Genomic DNA, 23,157 nt, shown 5'->3' with positions numbered 1-23,157 from the left:
CCACTGATTTTTGTTCTTAACAAGATATTTTGTATTAACGCGGAATGCTATTTTTAGCACTTTTGTACAAGCATGCAGTAAAGTGTAAAAAAGGGTCTCTGAAAAGGATCTGCATATTTATGTATAGAAGGTACATCTTTAGCAAAAATATAAATCTAATGATGCTAAAGGAGTTTGTTTTCTCCAGATGATACTTAGTACTGCAATTTTAAAACCAAATTACTTAAAAAATTAATGTTATGCCAAACTGTTCAGCTCATTAGATTACTTCTATTAAATTTTATTTAAAAAGACTTTTTTATATAAAGACAAATGAGAAAGTTCCCTATTATTTGATCTACTAGTGGATTTGGAGTATATAGGCACTGTAAGAATCCAGGATATACAACACAACTCGGCTCAAGTAGACTCATTCTGATAAAGCGCACTGCCCGATTATATTCCCTATTAAAAATATATTAGAATTAAATTAAAACACACAATTTCTCTCAACAAAATATCAGCCCAGAAGATTTCAGTTTGTTTTTAAAATTATCAAAAGTTATTATTGCACTGTTTATAATTTCGTGAGCTTTGTGGAGGCAGTTTAGCTGCTTGCATTTCAGAGCTGCATTTGCACCTTTTCTCCTTTAAGTATGAATTTCAGTTTTTTTTGTATAAAATGTTGTATTTGTAGTTTTCATTTGACATTCACCACACAATTGATACGTTGACTGTCCACAAAATTATGACATTTATTTTTAAATTTACTCCCTGATCCATACAGTAAGTTCAGTTTATATTTTCATTGTAGTAACAATAGGCCATATTCAGATACATCACATATTTCTATTAAGGCCTTTTGGTTTTCATTAACCAAAAAATTTAAAAGTTTAAGAACAGGAAAATGCTTCACTGCAACTGAAACTGCCAAGATAGAAGTGTTCTTTCTTTTTAGTCATTCTGGTGTGTGTTCAGGCCATAGTGTGTATTTAATTAATTAATTTATTTATGTAAGTATGTATTTATTTATTTATTGTCTGTAAAAAGCCAAATTGTCCCTTGGGAACAAATAAAGATCTATCTATCTATCTATCTATCTATCTATCTATCTAACAAAGTAGCTGCTATTAATTTAACTAAACATACAGTATTTTATTGAGTTTTCAATTTATTTCTATCATTAATTTAAAATATATATAGAAAACATTCTAAATAATAAACAAAATATTTAGAATGTTATTTTTAAATGCTGTTTTTAAAAAACAATTTACATAGGGAGTTGTAGAATAACAGGATTGTAACCTGAGAGAGGCTGAAAATGTATCATCTTTTAGAGTCAAAAAGAATTAAGCATCACAGCAGAGAAAGATTATATTGTGTACTTTATTGTTTTAACAATATTTACAAATATTGCAAATATCTTAGCACTCAGTTGCACTAAATGTTATTTTATAATCATTTATATTCATAATATTTGAAAACACATGCTGTTATTGTAATTTGTAGTGTTGATAATTCTACCCATCTCTCTATTTACGCACCTATTTAATTCAGCAGAGGGACACACAAACCTTGACAAATGTTAATTGATTGTCCAAACTCACTCGTAATCAAGTGAACATCAAATATGTAGCAGTTCATACTATACTCTGTGTTTTTAATTTCTCTTTAAAGAAATTCAGCAGTCAACATATTCTAATGCTTCTACATACTAATGGTTTCCAGAAACTGCTGAAACAGTGTGGAAGAAAAAGATTAATGTAATAAAGGTGTCTTCAGCAAGGTTAGTAGGGCATCTGGTAGATTGTATAAAAGAGAAGAAATTTTGATTTGGAAATCTTTATAACCTAATTATTTTGTGGAATGTCAAATAAAGATAAAAATATGTTCATGTTCCTACTGCAAAAGATAAGATTTATACTAAGCTGATTCTTTGTAGGTATAAAAAATGTAAATAGCATAATTTGAAACTCCGAAGATGTTAGACTTAATGGTATCAGGATAGCACACTGTGAAGTCATTGTGGGTTAAAAAAAAAAGGGCAAGAATCTTTTAAATGACAGCATAACAAAGAAGGCAGTTGTCTTACCAGCACTTCATAAGTCAGTCTTAATTGACAGGCCCTAATATTCCTCCCACGCAGGGCGGGGTCTGCCTCGTCTGAGTCATATGCATGCAGGCGTGATTTTTTTTTTTTTTTTGATAGGATTTCCTTTCACTGTGACACACAGGTGAAAGTTTTACAGCAGGCCTGCCCGTCTAGCTTTACACATTTGGCTGACTGTGTAGCAAATCCAAGGTGTGTGTGAGGGAGGGGCTGGCACTGAGCTTTGGGTAGTAGTTGGGCAGTATTTGTTTTGACTTGGTCTCTGGGCAACCATCCAGACCAAATAGAGTCTTTGGGTTTTGTTTCCATTTTTTTTTTTTTAACTGGCGTAGGCGTCACAGACTTTAAGAGAAAAAACTATTTTTCAGTAAATTTACATTTACATGAAATTCTATCAGTTTAAACAAAGAAACATTTTAACAAGTTTGACATGAATCAGGGACTTTAAAAATGTGTTTTTTCCATGAGAAAGGTGCATGTTTCTACATTTTGCAGTGACCTGGTTATTTTTAGCTTGTAGGTCTCTAAAGAATTAATAACCAGTCCAGACTGCTTTGTAGGACCCTGTAATAAAACCTTTGCTTTAAACTGTATATGTAATTCTATAAAGCACTGTAAATAAAATATGCACACATGATGGACATGCATTGGAATTAATTATTATGACTTTAAATGCCCTCTCCACCATTGGCATGAATTTAGATTTGGTGAATTCAGAAAATGGTTATTTAAAATGTAGTTACGTCATTTAATCACTGTGCCTCAATTTCAAAAAATTAAACCAGCATTTGCCTTTTGATAAAAGTATACTAAACATTTCTTAATTTTAAGCAAATGTAAAGTTGTTTCTCAAGCAAGAGTGTGCTTTATAAATATATTCAAAAGTGTGCCAACTAGTTATATTTTAATAACATAAGTTTAGAGTGGCACAATATCTAGGCTATTATTCCTGCAGAATTGCTTAAGAGTTGGTTCATATCCTGGTCCAGTTATCATCACTGTGGCATTTGTATGTTCCTCATCTATTAATGTCGGTTTTTCTGTGAATACGCAGATATTCCTCCCACATCTTTTAAAATAAGCAGATTAGGGTAATTGACTCCAAACTGGCCTGTTTTGAACTGTGCAAGAGACAAAAGAGCATTGCACAGACAGGAAAGGACATCCAGTAACAGTTATGTCACCCCCTGAAACCCTCATGTGGATTAAGCAGATTTGAAAAATGGAGGATCAGTGATGCAAGCTTAAGAAAGTTTCTCTGATGGTTATTTTTAAAGAAAAAAAGTCCTTTATAAAGGCATTAAATGTAAAAGAATGCTATATAGATTATAGTGCGTTAATATGAGTGAACCCAATTATTTGTAAATTAAGACTATGAAAATTCACAAAAGAGAAGAGACTGTCCAGTACATCAGTCAGCAAAGCCTTCTCGTTTATATTCTTTAAAGCTGTTACCACTTCATCAAGTCAAGTTTTATTATCATGTGTACATATAGGTAGCTGCGGTGGGTTGGCACCCTGCCCGGGACTAGTTCCTGCCTTGTGCCCTGTGTTGGCTGGGATTGGCTCCAGCAGACCCCCGTGACCCTGTGTTCAGATTCAGCGGGTTGGATAATGGATGGATCGACATATAGGTAGTACATTGTGCACTCAGTACAATTAACTTGTTACTTGCATGTCTTCTTAGACCAGTTCACAAAAATACAATACCAACAAAGGATACACAAACACACAATAAATACACATAGTATGCATATACTTACATAAATATACAGTATGTATATGTGCCGTATAGATCCTGTATCATTTACCGTAGGAAAAGCGACTGTATAGCATGGCTTTGATTACACGGTTTTCTTTTCTAAGGCAGCATGTGTTTTATATGTGTCCTGAACATAAGGCACCATTATCATGTAAATTACACACCAACTAAATCATGACCAATGCCATTTATGCAGATTATGCATAAACAATAACCACCAGGTGGCACCGATAATTTGAATATAATTTGCAACAATGTACTGCTGACCAAGATGTAGAATTGCTTTCTTGTACAGTAGTGTCTTTAAATAAGTTTACTGGATTTGGCAGGGGTACTGGTGATACTGCCTGGGGCTGAAAGAAGGCAATATCTTATGGTGAATGTAGACCGTACAATGTAAGACATAATTTTTGCTGTGTTTTATCACAAGTGACCATTATAGGTTTACATAAAAAGCACTTGACTGTGCAGGGGAGAAGGAAAATTTCTCACCAACAAAGACGTGGCCTAGCCAGATTACTAAAGAAAATAGAAGGCTAAATTAGCAAGGATTAGGGGAAGAATTTGGAAATACTTGTTTGGAGGACAATTAAGTACCTAATGGAGAGAGTGAACAGAGCTGAGATTGATCTGGCTCCAGTGAAGCAGGTTGTTGATGTTTGTTTGATTTTGTTTTGTGTTATAGTATATATCTTTTGTGTTCTCACCCTGTTTTTCCTTGCACTTGTGTGGCACATAAAATGTCATAGTGTATTTAACTCTAATTTGACTCACAAACATGAAGTTTTGCATTGCTGTAGAAGTTTTGTATTGCATTAGACATACAATATGCATTTGATAATACAATTTGTAAGGTAATTCTAACAAATATGAACCAAACATATTTTTAGTAAAAAAAAAAGGTTTGTGTGATTGGATTTACATCTTTATGCTGTCCTTCAATTCCCATCTTTAAAATGGTTACTACTGAAGTGGTTTTTAAAGTTGCTGTTGTATTGACTACAGAGAGCCAGAAACCTGTCAAGTATTCAAAGTGATTATTGTTTTGTGAAAAATACATGAAAATTAGATAATGCAGGTCTGCAAATGACCTGAGGTCCATTACTTAGTTGTACAGAAACAATGACTTCTGTATAGATTGTAGTAATATAAAGGGAGAAAACATTTCACTATGGTTTATTTTCAACATGAGTACTCAGAGTCTCGATGGGTAGGTAATATTCTTTCACTGCAATAATATGTAGTTATAATTATTAATGTATTTAATGTTAAGAATTATTAAAGTTAAGATATAGCCTATGGCTTCTTGCTATATATTTTTGAATTAATTATGTAGTACTAGGGTGTTGTACCGTGTTAGCCATGAATGTAGTGAGAAGTCAAGTGAAATGACACCCATTATTAGCTAACGAAAAAGATTACAATATGCAAGCTTTCGAGGCAACTCAGGCCATCTTGCTAGAGATGGGCCTGAGTTACCTCGAAAGCTTGCATTTTGTAATCTTTTTAGTTAGCCAATAATGGGTGTCATTTTGCTTTACTTCTCGCTACTGCAATAATATGAAATACTTCAAATCAATGTTACTACGAAAGTTGCTGTACATGTATATAAAAATGTGTCAATTGGTTTCCAATTCGTATGTCCCTTAATTAACTGATATGTAAGGATAAAATGTTAAGCAGCTATTGCCGGGAAAGAAAGCTAAATTAAACCTCTGGCTATAAATGGGTTACCATTCTTCAGAAAAGGCAGCGTTATATTTTAGACGTAAGCATGGCTCACATCTGCACACCAGCTAGAAGCTATCAAATGAGACTTCTAGAACTTTCCTCCCAATGCTACCTGAGTTCGTAATCCTGCGTAAGTAAAGGAGCAGTCAGCCCTCATTTAAAACAAACAAGTTTTAGCAGCTGTGCTCCCAGACTTTTAACTCAAATTAGCATTAAAGAACTCACAATTTATTTATAGGTCTGGTGAATCCTAATTTCATCCACACCTTACCTAGACTGAAATGAGGTTGATTATTTTAAGAATCTGATCGTAATTGCACCTCCTGAATAATTTGTAGTTTATTCTGGGGATAATGGGTGAAGTTCTGATCGCCTTGTTTCTTACGTGTCACTGCCAATTAGACCTCGATTTTTTGCCTTTTTAAAAAAGAGTGACATGCACGACTAATGAGGAGATGAGGGCTCAGACGGGGCTGTGTGCTTTATTGAGCTGACCTCACAGCAAACTTAAACAGGACATGAAAAAAACTACATTTGCTTGGTTGATAATTACAAGAAAAGAAGTTTATTTTCAAAAGGTTTAGTCTCATTTATGGAGTAACATGGCGACACAAGGGGTTAACTGCTGTATAGTAGACTCCAGGAATTTAAATTCAATTCCTTGCTCCTTTGATGGTTGCACTCTGAATCCACATGGGTTTCTTCCCATTATTTACATTAGTGGACAAATCTAAATTGTCCTGGATATGCATTACAAAGCACTGGCAACATATCCCTGGCTTCTTCTTGTCTTGTGCCCAAAGCTGTTGAGATCGGCTCAGGTTCTCCACAACCCATCAATGGTCAGATGGATGATTCATTTGTTTGTTTTGCCTTGACAGAGCCGAGCCATATGTCAGCACTATCACACACCCACCTAACTGAATGAAGACAACTGTTTATAATACAAATGAAGCAGAGAAAGACCAGACCTCAGTCAGTGTAAACCTTGTGCAGTTTTATTTTACTTTCTTCTGACAGGATGCTTGAAATAATAATCAAAAATCGCACATACACCCGTGCACAGTATTAGCCATAAGCAAAAGAACCCAGCTCCGATTATCCCGTAGAGTGGAAAACGGCAAGACCATTTTCTGTACTCTGCTGCTGTCACTGTTCTCCCTAGTGGACTACTGTTCAATGACTAGCAAAAAAATGACAAGCCAGACTGCAGTCGGCTCTTTATAACAGCCTTGGAACAATTTCAGCTCACATGTCTTGCACCTGTTGGGTTGGAGGGGGAGAGGGTCAGCGGGGGTGTGGGTCACAGTTGCATGCGCTGCAGGAACCGAGTGCGAACACCAGTCAACAGAGCTGCGTTCTTTTTCTAGGTCTTTGGGAGGCAGTACTAGTAAACACACACAGCAGGACTGCCTGCTACAGCTGACTCTCCAGATAAACTCAAGCGTGGCACGCAACCTTTAAGTAAAAGCAGAGAAGGAATGGAAAGCAGCTCTAATAACTCGACAGTCAGCAAGGCTGCTTCTCTTTTGCTCCAGAACTGCGAGACAAGTTTCACCTGCAGTCTGGGAGAGCTGGCCCAGTAGATCACATTTGAAAGTCTTTATTAAGAAAGCTGCCAGGGGCAAATATTCCAGTAAGTCCACTTTAAATGTTATCCCCACTGCAGTTCCTTTTCAAATAAAACTGAAGAGCGGAGAACACAACTTTGAAGCTGTTTCTGCTCTTATTTAAGGAAAGGCAGTGTTTCCCCTCCTCTAAGCCCCGGCCTGGGTGTGGTTTTGAAAGACAAAGTTGTGTGAATGATGTGTATGTCTTTGATTCAGTGCCTGACTTGAGAGAGCAGAGGGTAAGAGAAAGAAAGAGAGGCAACCACTCAGTAGACGTCTTTCTGTGCTAAGTAAAGCTGCAACTTGTTTTCTTTTTCTTTTTGTTATTTTAGTTTTGTATTGTAAGCTTAGAAACAACCAAAAAGGATATTGTGGTTCTCTCGTGGTGTGGCATACAAATGTTCCTGTTTCAAATTAAGACGAAGCAACCTTGATATTTACAAGTAAGTGTCTCTAATGTTGTTATTTTTTTCATGAAGCTTATATTTCATGTATTAAAAGACAGCTAACGCTGAGGCAACAGGTTGGATTTGAAGATGTTGAATCGGAGCAGAAGGTTGCTGACATCTGCTTGTAGTTTTCTCAATAAAACTGTGTACTCCTATAAGACATATTGTTCCTTCTAAAACAGCTAAAACTATAAGGACTTTTAATAATTTCAGCTAAAGTTAAAGTTTTTAAATGAATTTATTATTACAGTGCCGAGCATCTGTTAATGCTATTAAGAGAGAAAAGAGTGATGCTGATTTGCTGAATAATAAAACTGTTTTAATTGAAAGAGAAATAGCTTTAGAATCTTGAAAGCTTACAGTGAGATTGGGAAAAATATCAGTGTTCTGAAAAGTCAAGTCCGAGAGGGAGATTTGCTTCAGCAGGCATTTCAAGCAACTCACATGGCTATTAAAAGCAGCAGCAGGATAACTGTGGCTTTGTACTAATACAATGAAAAATCTTGTAATCAATGACTTTTCCTGATTGTGAATAATAAAGTAAAGAATATGAATTTGGTTTTCTTTTTCCTGCTCTTTTCTTTCCCATTTTTTGGCATGCGGATCCATGAGGCCGGGATGGACGTCTCTCTTCTAGTTAAAAGTACTCATTCCTTATAATGTTAAATGCTGTAAAATTCATTGTGCATTGTGGTGCCAGACATAAAGCCAGAGTTCTAAGGAAAGAAGATTACGTGCAATGTTTTTAGAATTATGGTTTGGTTTCAGATAGCAATTTTTTTAATCGGATTGTCTGAACTTTCCGTCTTAGCACAGAAATGATATTCTTAAACCATGCCAGTTTGCTCTTTAATTTTTTTAAGCGATCATCCATAATTCTTTTGGTATTTGTCGTACCATGATTCCATGTTCTATTTTTCAACTTACAAGCGATAGATAGATAGATAGATAGATAGATAGATAGATAGATAGATAGATAGCATATTATAGGCAGTTAGATGGACAGTCTGTGTAAAACTTTTTTGCAAAGTGAGCTAATGTTTAGGAAGATATTACTAACCTTACTTTCTTATTTCAAGAACAAAGAACACATCTTGGTATTATTTTTTTAAAAATCCAATTAAATTTAATATGTAGTTTTAGAGCCAAACATTATATTTTTCAAATCAGGTTGATTAAATAATATAAAAAAGAACTATATTTGAATCTGAACCAAATATCATTCAATGATTTCCTATTATTATAATGGTGATAAACGGATAGTCAGTTTTATTACATGAAAAATGAGTTATTTTATTTATTTATTTATTTTTATAAAGAAAAAGTTTAGCTATCCCTAAACTCCCACTATTTCAAATGATTCTCATTTCAACTTAGGCTTATTAATAACTGGTACGCATCTTGAATTTTCTTTGCGTGTTTTGCCATGCCTAAAATCTGCTATGCTGTTTTACTGTTTGTTAACTTGGCAGTGCAAAAACATTTTTTTTTTCAAAATTGGGTCAGCTAAGGCATCCCATGACCATGAGCCATAATACTCATGTACTAAATTTAAATGGGTTATTTCATCGTTTCTTAATACAGCAGAAACTGTTCTCTTTAAAATGCGACACTTGAACTTGGTGTTTTGATGTTGATCCATCTAGAATACCAAATTACTTTTAATGAACTTCCAAAGCAAAAAACACAGCAGAAATGTGTATATATCTATATCTGCTTTCATTATTAGTGTAAGAGTATTATTATTAAAGATATTAACTATCTTACTGTATACCTTAAAGGTACATGTCAAATTTTCAAATATGTGAAAGCAGTATGACTCCAACTATGACAGTACATACTTTCAGGAATATTTAGCACAAATTTGCTGTTTAAAAAATAAGCTTGACATAAGTGAGTGACAGAGTCAATAAATTGCTACGGCTTCCACAGGATTGGTATGACTTACTAAACTATCTTTATATTTGACCATATTTAAAGAAAACTGAAAATACTACTTTAAAAAGTCTTCCATTATCCTTTACAGTTTGAAAAAGTATAAAAGATGAAATAAGCCTTTTTTATTTTATTATCATGTAATCAGCATTCATTTTTACTCACAGACATGTTCCATTGAGACACTGCAAAAGGAAGCCAGACTTTTCCATCTTACATCATTTTAATTCTTCTAAATATAATGGGCCTTTTCTCCAGATTCTCACTAATCACCTACACTTACAAAATAGTTCATGCACGAAGGCTGGAGGGGAAATTGGATTTGATTTTCAGACATCATGCTGAATTTTTGCCAGCAGCACTAAAATAAAGAAACTATTATCAATTTCTTTTCACTGAATGTATAACATGACATTGATAAGTTTAAGACATTTTAATATCATTAAGATTAAAACTAAAAAAAAGCATGATAAAAAATGTCAAAATGAGTCTTGTAAAACCCTAAAATTAGAACCTGTTATCATAAGAAAAACTGATATTTAAATATTTTTTTTTATTTTGGAATTTACTGAACATAAAATTCACATTTTGTGACTCAGGTATATTGATTTTAACACATTATAAATAACAAACTGCTCATGCCATAGTAATAATGATACAAGTAATGTACTATATTTTCAAAAACCACTTACAAAACCTAGAACACTAACATTAGACACTGTTTTTCATTGTAGTTTATGTTATTTTTCCCAGCAATTTTTACATTTATTGATTCAAATAATAGTACAATCTACCCATTTTCTAAGCACTGAGGGTGACGGGACACAAAATGGCTCTGGATTTGAACATTTTCAGCGCAGCACACATACACTTGCGCTCACCTGCAGTGGCCAAGCTGCACACCTATTAACCCAACGCGTACGTCTTTGAGATGTTGGGGAAAACTGTAGCAAAAGCACACAGACATGGGGAGAGCACATAGACTCCACACTGAAATTTACTGAGATGGGAATCAAAACAGTAGAAGGAAAAAATCATATTTTTTTGAAAAACTGAAGACAAAGGCTTTGTAAAACCGTAAAAAGTAGAATGTTAATCATGCAAACTCAAATTAAATGCACAATATATTTTTAGATGCTCCTAACCAATTTACAGTAATACTACATTTCTAAGCTATTTTAATTTAGTTTAGATGTAGCTCTGTAATAATAGAAGATGAGACTAATAAATGTCAAAAGAATAAAATGTATTAACTGATATTGAAGGTGTATTAAGAGTGCGACAAATAAAATGGTGCCACGTCAGCGTATAGGGTAGATTTTTGCGTAACCTATAAGTAAATAAGCAGATCAAATAATGAATTGCAAAGAATGCATTTATATAAAGACAAAGTGATATTCTGGCATACAAGAATTCATGTGAATTTCAGAAGATAATAAATGTGAGTGCAATACACCATTAGCAATAGTGTCCAATGAAATAAAATTACGGGCAAGCCAGAAAAAAACAAGTAAGTCATTTTATAATAAAATTACTTATCACAAGAGTGAAGCATATTGTGCATTGAAAGTATATACTGAGTTATGAGGTGAAACTGAAATCTGGCATTCTTACTTACATCATAAGGTATTTTCACCATGAATAATATCAAGATGTGCTTAAAGTCAGTGTAGTCGTGAACTACTGAGCATAAGGAAAGCATCTTGATGAGTTTAAATTTACCCTTCATAGAGTTGTTAATAATCCAAGTAAATGTTAGGCCTGAAATGTTCATTAAAATAAACTGGAAAAGCATGATTAAGTACAGTCTTTCAGCAACGAAAAGATTAACAGCATCTGGAATACTCCCATTTGTCTTGTTTGGTCAAAGGGGAGACAGAAAAGCCATTCACTGGAAATGACTATATATTTTTCACAGTCATCTAAACTTAACCGCAAGACTTTTTTCTATGAATTAGTTTTCATTATCTATCAAAAACATTAGGTAGCGTATGCACCGGCCAAATCTGTATATGTTGACAGATATATTTACTTAAACATTTGTTGAAAAAGCTCATTTTTGTTCTGTTGGTTGTGGCAAACAGTGCAGTCACCAAAGTTAATAATCATTTGCTGTTGCCACACTTAAAGTAGTGCTGGCAAACGTTAGAACTCTGGAAATGGAATTTTCCATGAGATGCGTCAAAGACCCTGTAATTACCAATTGTAGATGCAGTTTGTCTTATAGAGTGCAGAGCTGAAAGCTGTGCCTTTCATATTGATCAACCATCGTCTTTGTCTGAGATCTCTACCTACACAAGAGCTAACAAGTTTCAACCAGCAAACCATATAAGATATTTTTTCAAAAAACTGAGAGCTTTGAAAACCCTTTTTTAAGATAGTAATTGAAAAATAAGCACATACCTTCAATTACATAGCCTTGAAATACATTACACATTTAAACTAATTACAAAAAAAAAAAAATTAACTAAAATTACAAAAAATAACAAGGGCGCACGAGTGTGAATTTTATATTCATGGATACACTTTATTAATTATTTTTTGTGTCTTTCACATTATTTACCAGTTTCTAACTCCCTGCACTCATATTAGATTTAGGTTTGTATTTAATTTATTAAGTTCCTAATTTCATTACACCTTTTTTTTATAAAGTAATTTAAAATATTCAAGTGTTAAGAGGGTTGGTACCTGGCATGCATGCAATGCTGCTTAGATTGGTTTCAGCACCCTGCAAACCTAAAGAGGATTAGAAAATGGATGGAAGGGTGTTTAAGTGTTGTAAAGTAATTATTTCATATTCTGTCAAAAATCCTCCATTTGTATGTTTTTTATGTAAGTAAGAAAAATTATTTTCAAGTTTAACTAGACACCTGTTCTAATTTACTTTATGTCGCATAGATCTTACACCACCCATTTTTTATTAATGTACATGAAGGAGGAAGGCCCTACTCCATCTGAACCCTGTGTTTTTACTCTATTCTGCGTATTCTATGACTACCTTATATACATACTTATAATTTAGTAGACCATGTGCCTGTTTGCTTTTGTATTATCTCTAACTACTTATACTTTACATATTTATAATTTATACTAAGTTACCAAGAGAAGTCCTAGGTTCAAAGTGGAGTCTGTCTTGTTCTTTCTCTGAGTAGTTTACATATTCTCCCTGTACCCATGAGATACTTCTGCTTGTATTCTGGTTTTCTCCCATTTCCTGTGGAAATGAGGGTAAAGTTGACTGGTAACTCTAAAGTGGGTGGTGTAAGTGATTATGGGTAAGGCTGAGCGAGTGTAGCTGGTTTGTTTCATGTATTGAACCTATTACGTCTAGGATAACCATATGTCAGAGAACTTAATGAATAATTTTTAAAAAATGGTTTTGGAGGACGGCATGGTACTGAAGTGGGCAGAATAGCTGCCTCACAGCTTCTGATTTTGGGGTTTATATCCCTCTAAGCTCTTCATGTGTGCAGTTTGCTTCTTCCCCGTATGCTTGCAGATGTGTTCTCTCCAGGTACTACCGTTTTCGTCTCACGCCCCAAAGATGTGCATGTTTAACTTGAAATTGGCCTAGTATGACATTTTGAGTAAGTATGGATGTGTACACAACAATAGTCCAGGCTTGGTTCCTGTCTTGTACCTAGTGCTATCTGGATGGACACCAGCTCCCAGATACGCTGAACAGAATAAGCAGGGGAAAGTATTGCATATTTGTTAGATATCCTAGGTAGCTAATACCAATTAACCTGATTCAAAATTTAAAAAAAAATGCCTAATGCTAAAAAATTAAAAGAGACATCTACAGTTAAGCTCTGTTCAAATAAGGATATTTCCAATGTTGTTAGTAGAGGGTGAATTATTTTTAACTCAACCAGTGAGAATATTATTAGATAATTACAGGAGCAGCAATGCATGAAACGCCCATGCTGTATTTGAGATTTCTTTTCTTAATGAGATTTTTTTCTGCAGAACAAAATTAAATAGTAGTGCCATAACAATCATAAATAGTTGTATATGTGTGTACTAGCCATTTCCAGACTCTATCCATTTCCAGAACTTGCTTAATTTTATTATAGGATTACAGTGAACTGGAGTCTATCATGGTAGTAATGGCCACAAGGCAGGAATCTGTTCCAGACAGAGCAACAGTCCACCGTAGAAGACCCTCCCACAGTCACGCATTCACACAGAACAGCACACACACAAATATGGGGTACCTGAAGAAAAATCCATGCTAACACAAGGAGAACATGTAGAACCTGGGGTCAGGATTCCAGCCCAGTCCCCTGCAGTTATAAGGCACTACTATGTACGGATCTGAATCAATGATTCCTACATGGAGTTGCTGGGAATTACGACTCTTTTACAAAGGCAGTTTTCAGAAGGCCAATTTTAAACAGTATATTATATGATTTCCTCAATAATTCTTATACAAAGTATCCAATATATTGAATTAATTTTTAAGACATTACATAAACACGCTTGTTGGAATGACATCATCATACGGAATTCTTACGAGCTGAAATATACAGAATATGAAGAACAAAGAAGTAGATGAGACTGTTCTTTAAAAACTGCAAGGCATTCTCAAAACTTTTTATTAAACAGAACTAATGAAGATCGAAAAATAAAATGGTACAGGTCTCATGATCAAAATTATACTTAATATATAATGTATATTATTTATAATTATATTTAAAAACAGAACAGATATGATGAATTGCTAAAAATAGAAGCGTTTGAGTTTTGTTTTCTCATTTCCAATTAAAGAGAAAAGCTCAGAAAAGAAACTGCCCAGCACTAGCACAAGAAAGTGACACCAGCAGATCTTAAGTCACCTCATTTCATTCAACAACATGAACACAGTTAGAGACATATAAAACTGACATCATGAATAAAATGCATGTTTTATGTGGTTAGTTTTTTAAATGATTTTTATCTAAAAATCTTTAACCCTCTCGTAGTACTCTGTTAAAACTAGCTTTGCAAAAAAATAGGTTTCAGTCTAAATTTCATGTATAAGACATCAGGAGGGAATCAGTTCATAAATTGACAAAACATTGTATTTATCATATTTTTTTTATTTATCACATTTAGCAGATTTATTTTACTTTTTAATGTGCTATGTTGCTCAGTCTAATTTAAATAATAACGTGATATCTAAATGTAACTCAAAAATATTGACATTTAATAGTGGAGTGCTGATGCTTGCAGTTTTTTGTTTTGTAATTTAGTGCCTATGGTAATTCTGTTTTCGTGTTTTTGTTATATGTCAAGTTAGAACTTTCATTAAGGTGAATATTAATCTGAAGTAGATATTTTGTTGACGTTTATTTTATTTTTACACCCTAGAATCTAGGCATAGCAAATAAAAATGGTTTAGAGGGAAAGCTGGGTAAAGGTACAATATGAAATGGCAGCACATGAATGTCTTGACCACAACTTCATAATCTAGTTTCATTTCATCACAGTTAACAATCATTCATAAAGTAAGCGGGTATCCATGCAGACACTATTATTTCTGCTACTTTGATTTTTCTCCTCTTTCTACTTTCAATGGAAAAGTTGTTCACATGTTCTCATCGATTCTTATTGTGATATCAAAAAAGTTCCTGGATGAGAATCGGAGATCCTTAGGATCTATCGCACATCTGAATTATTACGCCTGGTACTGTATAGTTCACTAACATAACAACCAAACTAAACTCTGTAATATTGTACATTTTATGTTTATTGAAAGATTACCACACATTACATATTTTACCAATTTCTAATCTAAGTTATTAAAGTATCATGCATTTGCATAATTTGGTTTGTAGTCACAATGAAAATTTGTTTTTCTTTTTTCTTACACCCTGATTATAGACTATTTGGTGTATTTTGCAATCTCTTAACTGGAACTGAAACTTGTCATATAACCGGTCTAGAAAACCTGATTGAGTGGAGTCCAAGTCACTATTCAGAATAACACCAGAATGTCTTTTTTTTCAGACATTTTCATTGCGTATTGGTAAAGAGCACAAGACTGCACCACACCTTCAGTAAGAACTGTCTTCTTTGTAGAGCACACACATCCAGAAAAGCACACGTTATGATGTGCTAGGTTTAGAATAAGGTCATTGACTTATGGAAGTAAAGCAGTATGTCGTGGGGAAAAACATCACTCAAACTCTAGAAATACTTGTTACCTAGGTGGTATTACAAGCAGCATTTCAATTCTTGGTCAAGGAGCTGAGAAAGAGCAACATGTCTGACTATTCTAAAACATCTGCTCTATATTGTGTTCATTTACTCATTTATTAGACTTTTATGCATTTTAAATTGAAATATGTTACATATTATATTATATGCTGACATAAAGAAAATAATGTGCTGATTTTATGCACATTTAACAAACCAAGTAATAAGACCAGTTTTTTTGGCAGATTTATTGCATTATGGCTAGAAATATAATCTTTAAAGCTACAAATAAACAACATATTTTCTTTGACTATTACAAATGGCAGATGCATGCTTCTGTCATTCTGTACATCTACGCCCTTTGTCTGCTTTAGACAATGACGTAGATTTATGAGTCGTTAGTTCCCTGTCTAACAATGGAGTGCGAGGTATTTGAAGTCCTGTCCCCTTTGTCATATGTCTGAAAAAGGCGGAAAGAAAGCAAACATGAAAGTACATGCATGGATTTGACATTCAATTCATAAGGTACAGATCACTCATTTTCAAGCTGATCACATTGCACAGGAGACAAAGGGTATATGTTATTTGTCAAAAAGCATTTCCAAAAATGAAAGAGTTACGGAGTCCAAATCCTTTAATCATTTTTCTTTGTATGTGGCATACCTTGGAGTATTAGTAAAATATTAAAATTATTAAATTATTAGTTTATAAGTGTAAAATATTTTATATTTCTTTGATTCTGAGTAGTAATTATAAACTTGGAAGAAGTCAGAACAATTTATATTTTAAATTTAAAATACTGTAGCTATCCTAAATATGATTAAAAATGCATTAAATGAGCTCAAATATTACATTAAGGTTTACATCTAGGATCAATATTCACCAAGGAAATGTATACATTTTTTGTCATCTAACTGAATCCCTAAAGCAATGTTATATATTTTATCTGCAGGATCTTCACAATTTCACATACCTAAGAGTGACCTTACATGGTAAATTTGGATTTACAGTTTTTGTATAATATTTAAAATTAATTGAGGCACAATAGTGTAAAATATTGCATTGGATCAGTTTATACTCATTTATTGAGAGCAAAAGATGTAGTTACAAGAGCTCTTTGACAGCAGTTCAAGCTCTGTGAAACCTGCTTGTGTGCTTTCAATAAGCAATGTTACCATTTAGGAATGACTTTAAATATGTTCAGTGAATTAGGGGGTACAAAGCAGAAAGGCGATGATGTTCTTAGGTAAAACATCCGAAATGAACAGAAACCCCAATAAGGACGGATGATTTATCTGGACGTTGTTCATTTCTATTGCACAGCTTAATAAGGGCAGGATTTTAAAGCTTCTGTCTGGTGCAGACATCATATCATATTGTGCCATCATGCCAGTTGCCATGGCAATGCCCATATCGTCTTCGGAGGCCACCAAACTAAAACCTTTGTGGGTTGTTACTCATTTGGGTAACAGAAATGCACATTAGCTCTACCAAAAAAGAATAATGATTAAATGATGTCTAATCACTTTGAGTTTAATGGTGTACAGCATTACCTCATAAGGTTTCAAATATTCAGTTTAATCACTGGGCACGTTTACATATAGTATTGTGATAAAACACCCCGTATTATGTACCTATAAATGTTCCATAGATCTGTATGTAAATGTAAATTATATCTGCACATATATTTTGTATGTTTCTATGTAAATATTAATTTGTGTTTGTGTGTTAAACTTTATATTTTATTACATGGCAATTTGTGTTTTGCTTTACTTTATTTTTAAAATGGAAATAACAAACTGAACATTATGTATATACTGTATAAAATATATATCCATCCACCCCTTTTGATCACAAGGAGCTGGAGACCACATATATTTAAAAAACATGAATTAAACATCATTACTTGTAATAATAAATAGTAGTTTTTTAATATGCAAAGACAAGCCAGCTGCTAACAAAGAAGGGAAAGCAAAATCAATCATTAACATCTTGTCATTACTAACGGACCACTGTGTCTTCTGGCTTTCATTGTAAGCACTTTTTTGCTATTAATTGTTTTCATATCATTTTAAGGATTACTAGGCCTATCAATAATGCAAATTTTGTTAACTGAAATACTGCAGGTAACATTTCAGACAGTTAAGAGCACTTGAATACAAGCTAAGAGAAAATTTTAATTAGAATGGAGAAAACAATACTTGCAAAACAATGAAAAGACAGGTCTTCCAAAAACAATATTATCTGGAAAGGTATAAAAAGCTCATGTATGTTCCATTTTGAATTCCTTTCCACATTATTAGGTAAAAAGAAAAATAACCGTCTAGAACAGGTGCTGATCTGAAACATTGGAAACCTTGATCCTGTCATCTGTATGCAACATAACATGTTCAAACCTGTCAAATTCATAAATGTATGGACTGGCAAACACTCAGGAATTGTTCCTGCCTTGTGCCTGGTGATTGCTGAGATAGGCAATCAATGAGATGTAACTTCAATTACATATCCTTGTATAATATTTAGACAGTTTTTTGACTCATTCACATAACTTTATTTGCTTTGGTTGACCCCTTTAGTGCTCAAGATCCCTGCTGTTTATAGAAGATAAATTACTAAAAAAAAATTTTGAAGTGTTTTATCTTTTAGGTTGGCACCATAGCCAACTGGCTTTCACCGCTGTCTCACAGTTCACCGTCTTTATGGAAATGACACTTTTCACTCTATGTCCATAAACATTTTGTAGGGGTACTTTGATTTTCTCCTGCATCCCAGACAGAGGCAGGTGATGTTGACTGTGTATTTCAGATTAACTCAATGGGAGAGGCTATGCCCATGGCTAGTGTGGACCCCTGTACTGGATGTGCCTGGAGCTGCTGGTACAGGCTCATTACACCTGACACTTTACTGGAAAAATCAGTCTCAAAAATGAATGAATGAAAGCTTATAAATATAAGTGATATGTTAGATATTCTGAATTTGTAAATTTAAATGCAGACATTCTAAGTTATATAATTTAAATGATTTTTCTTTTTTATTACTGACTTATTCATTTATTATTTTATCGATAATGAATTATTAGAGGTTCACTCGTGCTCTTCTCACTTGTTTTCTCACTCACTCATTCGTCATTTTCAGGAAGACTTATTAAAAGCTTTTATTTGATGAGAAGGGAGAGCTTCACACTGGTGAAATGAAAGCACACCCAAAAATGTACCTGTAAGAGGTGTGGTCACCTAAAGCTTTGATGAAAGTAGCAGTTTAAAATGGGGACCTAATGTAAAGCCATGCAGATTAAGCAACATAATAAGAAGGCATTTCAAATATAGATAGAGTTAATATTATATTAAATTAAAAATGCTAATATGCACTGGAAATTGTAAGCAGATCTCTAGAAACAATTCTGAATGGCACAAAAAGCTGTCATTTTTAAACACTGCATTGATGAAATAATTGTCATTTTCAACATATTGTTAACATGTATAAATAAGTTCTAGTGGGGGTAAGAGAGAGATAGTACAAGCAATCTAAAAAAAGTACATGGAAAGTGTTATTTCTTTATTAGTGGCAGAAGTAAAAAAGCCAAGGATACCTTAGTAATTAGAGGTAAAGGAATTCATGTAGTGTCGAAGAGACCACAGCTATAGATAGAAATAGACCACAAAGACTGGCAGTGGAAGACTGATTTGTTGGCATCTGGCAAAAAAAAAAACATGGGTGGACTGAAGCAAGGCCATTAAATGAAAATTAATGTAATTGAAGAGAGAGTGTGGGAAAAAAGGTGATGGGACACACCCAGAGTGCACACTTTCAGACCAAGGGGAGTGTGTTTATTCATATTCCTGGGATGGGAAGTCCTTAAGGTGAGCCATATTTATTTCATATGAGTGTGTTTCTGATCCTGTGGAGTTTTTTGTCAAATTCATTATTGTCAAGTTGATCATCCTTGAGTTCTTCTAAGTCAGTTTGTCCAAGTGATATACTGCAGAGCTGAGCAATGTTGTGTAGTACACTGGCAGCAGAGATCATATTCACATATTTTTTAGGAGAACACTGTAGGCCACCTGACTGATTCAAAGCTCAGACATGACCTTTTAACAAACCAATAAATGACTCAATGACTTGACTCTTCTGCCAAGAATGACAAGGACGTTGGAGGTGTAGGCAGTGTAGGAGATACCTGGTTCCTCGCAACAGCCACCTTCATCCAGACACTTAGCCTGTAGTTTGCCCATACTGCTACAGCTTGTGTAGCAACTGGTCACTTCACCACACTGTTCCTTGTAATGTGCTCGTCACCACAGATGTGTATTTCTACAAGCAGAATTTTAAAGGTTGTGAATTTGGTCTAAATTTGTCTGACATTAATAACACCAATCACATTTGAATAGCCACAAAGTGTATAAAACCTTTGAGTGCCATGTTATATACAGTGCACTGCATATACTGACAAATGAGACAAATGAGTGCATAACTGAGGAAGTCCTCGTTTGTAGTGTAACGACAAGAAGAGTCTGAAAAGAACCATTAGCAAGGTATCATACAACAACCAAGACTTCTGTTGTTAAGGGCACTTCCATCTTGCATATCTTCTAATGGAGGGCCAGAGGGTAAATTAATAATATTTCTGCCTCACTCTGTCAATATATATTTTTAATAGAGAAAAGAATGTGAAATCGAGACACAGATTCTTTTTCATTTTCTTATGTTCTTTGTCTCTGTTTAAGAATATTTGTATCTTAAAATCATGACGTGTAGTTAAACAACCAATTTCCATTGACAAACAGGATGAGAACTCTCTAGATTCAAACACTGATTGTCATGTATGGCCATGGGTGTCACTCTTTTTAAGAAAGCCAGTAAGATTCTCACAAGTGCTTCTGACTGGCGTAATTCCCTTCTCACCAGTGTGAGGTGTTCCAGGCTGTAATGTTGTAGAATCCAGTCAGCGTAAGGTGAAATAGTAAGAGATAGCCAACAATTCTTAGAAATAAACTGTCAATACCATGGGTTGTTTAGTATGACGCTTCTTGGTTTTATATACAAACAATGCAAAAATAAATCAAGCTTTGTTATTTTGTTAAAATAATATTTTATTTTTTAAGTGCAGTTTTACCTGCAATGTCATGTGACTTCAATGAATCATTTATTGGGTAAAGACATTGAATAAATAATGCACTATTTGTAAATAAATATTTTTTAAGATAACCTTGATATGTTCAAACAGCTGACACCATTACACTCTAGTAGCCTAAATGTAATTTAGCCTCTCACACAAAAAAAGCCTTCAGGTAAGTGTCAGACTGGTTAGATAGACATTCTGTGGCAATATATTCCAAGCTTTATTTTTCAAGCAATAAATACAAGAATGTATACGTTTCAGCCTAGCAATGTGCACCTGAGAATCCTTCACTCAATTTATTGATCCAAATTCTTTGAGAACTAGAAACGTCATAAATGCTTCAGTTTTTGCATTTATGAGAATTGATACAGGTGACCTAAACTAAATATGAGCCAAAAGTTATCATTGCAAGACAAATGCATTGCACAGCATTAATTGTGACATTTCAGATGACCTTATCAACTATTTGAAAGCTTGTGATCATCAGACAATACTTGTAAATAATGATGGTAATGCTAGTTCTTTAAAATTGTAATGTTTTCACTGGCTAAAGACACATACCTTCTTGTATTTTTTCTTTGACACTTTTAAGAATACTAATAGGACAATGATATTTAATTTTGACTACATTAGTTCCAGAAGTGCTTATTAGAACATGCTGACATTTCTATCAAACGTGTGCTGCTAAAGTAGTATTTTTACGAATTCAGCTGATCAAAAGGATAAACCATAATAACAAACAGTGCCACAGCTCCAAAGTTACAGTGTAATAAGAATGTATTTAGAACAGTAGTTTGGTGCGTTCCTTTTGGTATATTTATAGTAACTGAAGACAGCATTTTAGTTCTGGACACATAAATAATCATATTCCCAATCCTTAATATTTTATGGAAATGGCTTTATAATGCTTTCCGCAGATGTGTTCAGTAGAACACACATCCATGCTTAGTTTGGGGCATCCTGAATGAAAGCTGTTGTGTACAGCAACCATTTTTTTAATAGGAAGAGGAAGAGTCATCAATGACAGCCTCCTCTTCTTCTACTATCTGTTCATTTACAATCAGCAAATGAAGTCTCTCCAAAGGACTGCACTGAAATATTTCTTTCCACCTATATAAAAATATAACAGTTTGTATAAATGAAACATTTTTACCAAATGAACAAAACTAAATTTTGCAATTGTCATGTTTATACATGTGTTTGTTCTAGCAATCATATACAGTATCAAGTGTATGATTTTTGGGGCCTTGTTTATTCAGTTAAATGGTCATGATAGAATGGTGGCTTGTTACTATTCTTTCAATCAGTCTCTTACTTTAAAATCTTTTATATTAAGCTACTGATAGTAGGATCCTCATGAATCTGATAAATCGATCTTTTGTCAAGCCAAGTAACCAAATTAGATATCTATATATTGCAGTGCTTTACTGTTACACTATTACAGCTTTAATTATGTTCAAGCACTCACAGCCAATATTCAGTGAAGAGTGGTACACAACAATAAGCTGGATCAACCAGAATAAATATATATATCTTTCTTTATATATAATACACTACCATGGCTGTCCGTTTGTCTGTCCAGGATTATAAATCACCCGTTGCTCGCAAACCGTTTGGCCTATTGACCTGAAATTTGGTACACATATACTACGTGATGTCTACTATCTGCTTTCGGGGTGATGATTGACCTCCAAGGTTATTCCTCTTTTTATCTTTATTTTATTTTATTGTAGAATCAACTCTTGGCACCAGCCAACAGGGTGGCCGTGCGGTGCATGCATATAGGCACTGTTCTCATCCTTACCACCTTTGCCGTCACTTCCCATACCTCTTCATATCTTACATTATTCTTGAGGCAGATTGAAGACTTAAGTGCCAGCTTAAGTGAAAAATTAAGGTAAACGTACTAAGTAATTGCAATACAAACACTGACTTAATCAGTTTTAATGAAACGAAGAGAAGAAGCGGGCCACTAGGGTGAAGAAAAGAAGAGCTGCTCAGGAAGCAGCAAGCACATCAATCTCTGAGCAAATGAATGCTAAACGTACGGAGAAAGAGGATGAAAACTAGGAATGCACAAGTCAAGTGTATTCACTACACGTTATCTTTCAGTGCGCCGTTACTGGTATATATATGTATATATATATTTAAATGATATATACTATATATATATAACGTGTGTGTGTTCTGTGTTTACTGTATTTGTTGCATGTTATTTTGTTTTTTATTTGTTTCTGTTTACAAAATGAATGGAATATGTACAGTGCTATGACTTTGCCAAT

At 33.9% G+C, this 23,157-nt stretch overlaps 1 long non-coding RNA gene across 3 annotated transcripts in view; it reads left to right on the top strand.

The window, feature by feature from the left end:
- LOC120515168 overlaps positions 1-23,157 on the top strand; it is a 58,953-nt gene that overhangs the window by 6,996 nt on the left and 28,800 nt on the right. Inside the window, exons 1-2 of one of the 3 annotated variants that reach the window (XR_005630609.1) lie at positions 6,875-7,218; positions 7,525-7,635. The exons of 1 other annotated variant lie outside the window; for it this stretch is intronic. This is a non-coding gene — a long non-coding RNA (uncharacterized LOC120515168). Of the gene's footprint in view, positions 1-6,874; positions 7,219-7,291; positions 7,432-7,524; positions 7,636-23,157 lie in introns of those variants that run through there. One more of the 3 variants, XR_005630608.1, reaches the window with a different exon arrangement.

The sequence above is a fragment of the Polypterus senegalus genome, chromosome 14 (genome assembly GCF_016835505.1).
Source record: "Polypterus senegalus isolate Bchr_013 chromosome 14, ASM1683550v1, whole genome shotgun sequence".
NCBI classification, from domain to species: Eukaryota; Metazoa; Chordata; class Cladistia; order Polypteriformes; family Polypteridae; genus Polypterus; species Polypterus senegalus.
Note: the sequence above shows the minus strand (reverse complement) of the source record. Positions and strands in the feature narration are given on the sequence as shown.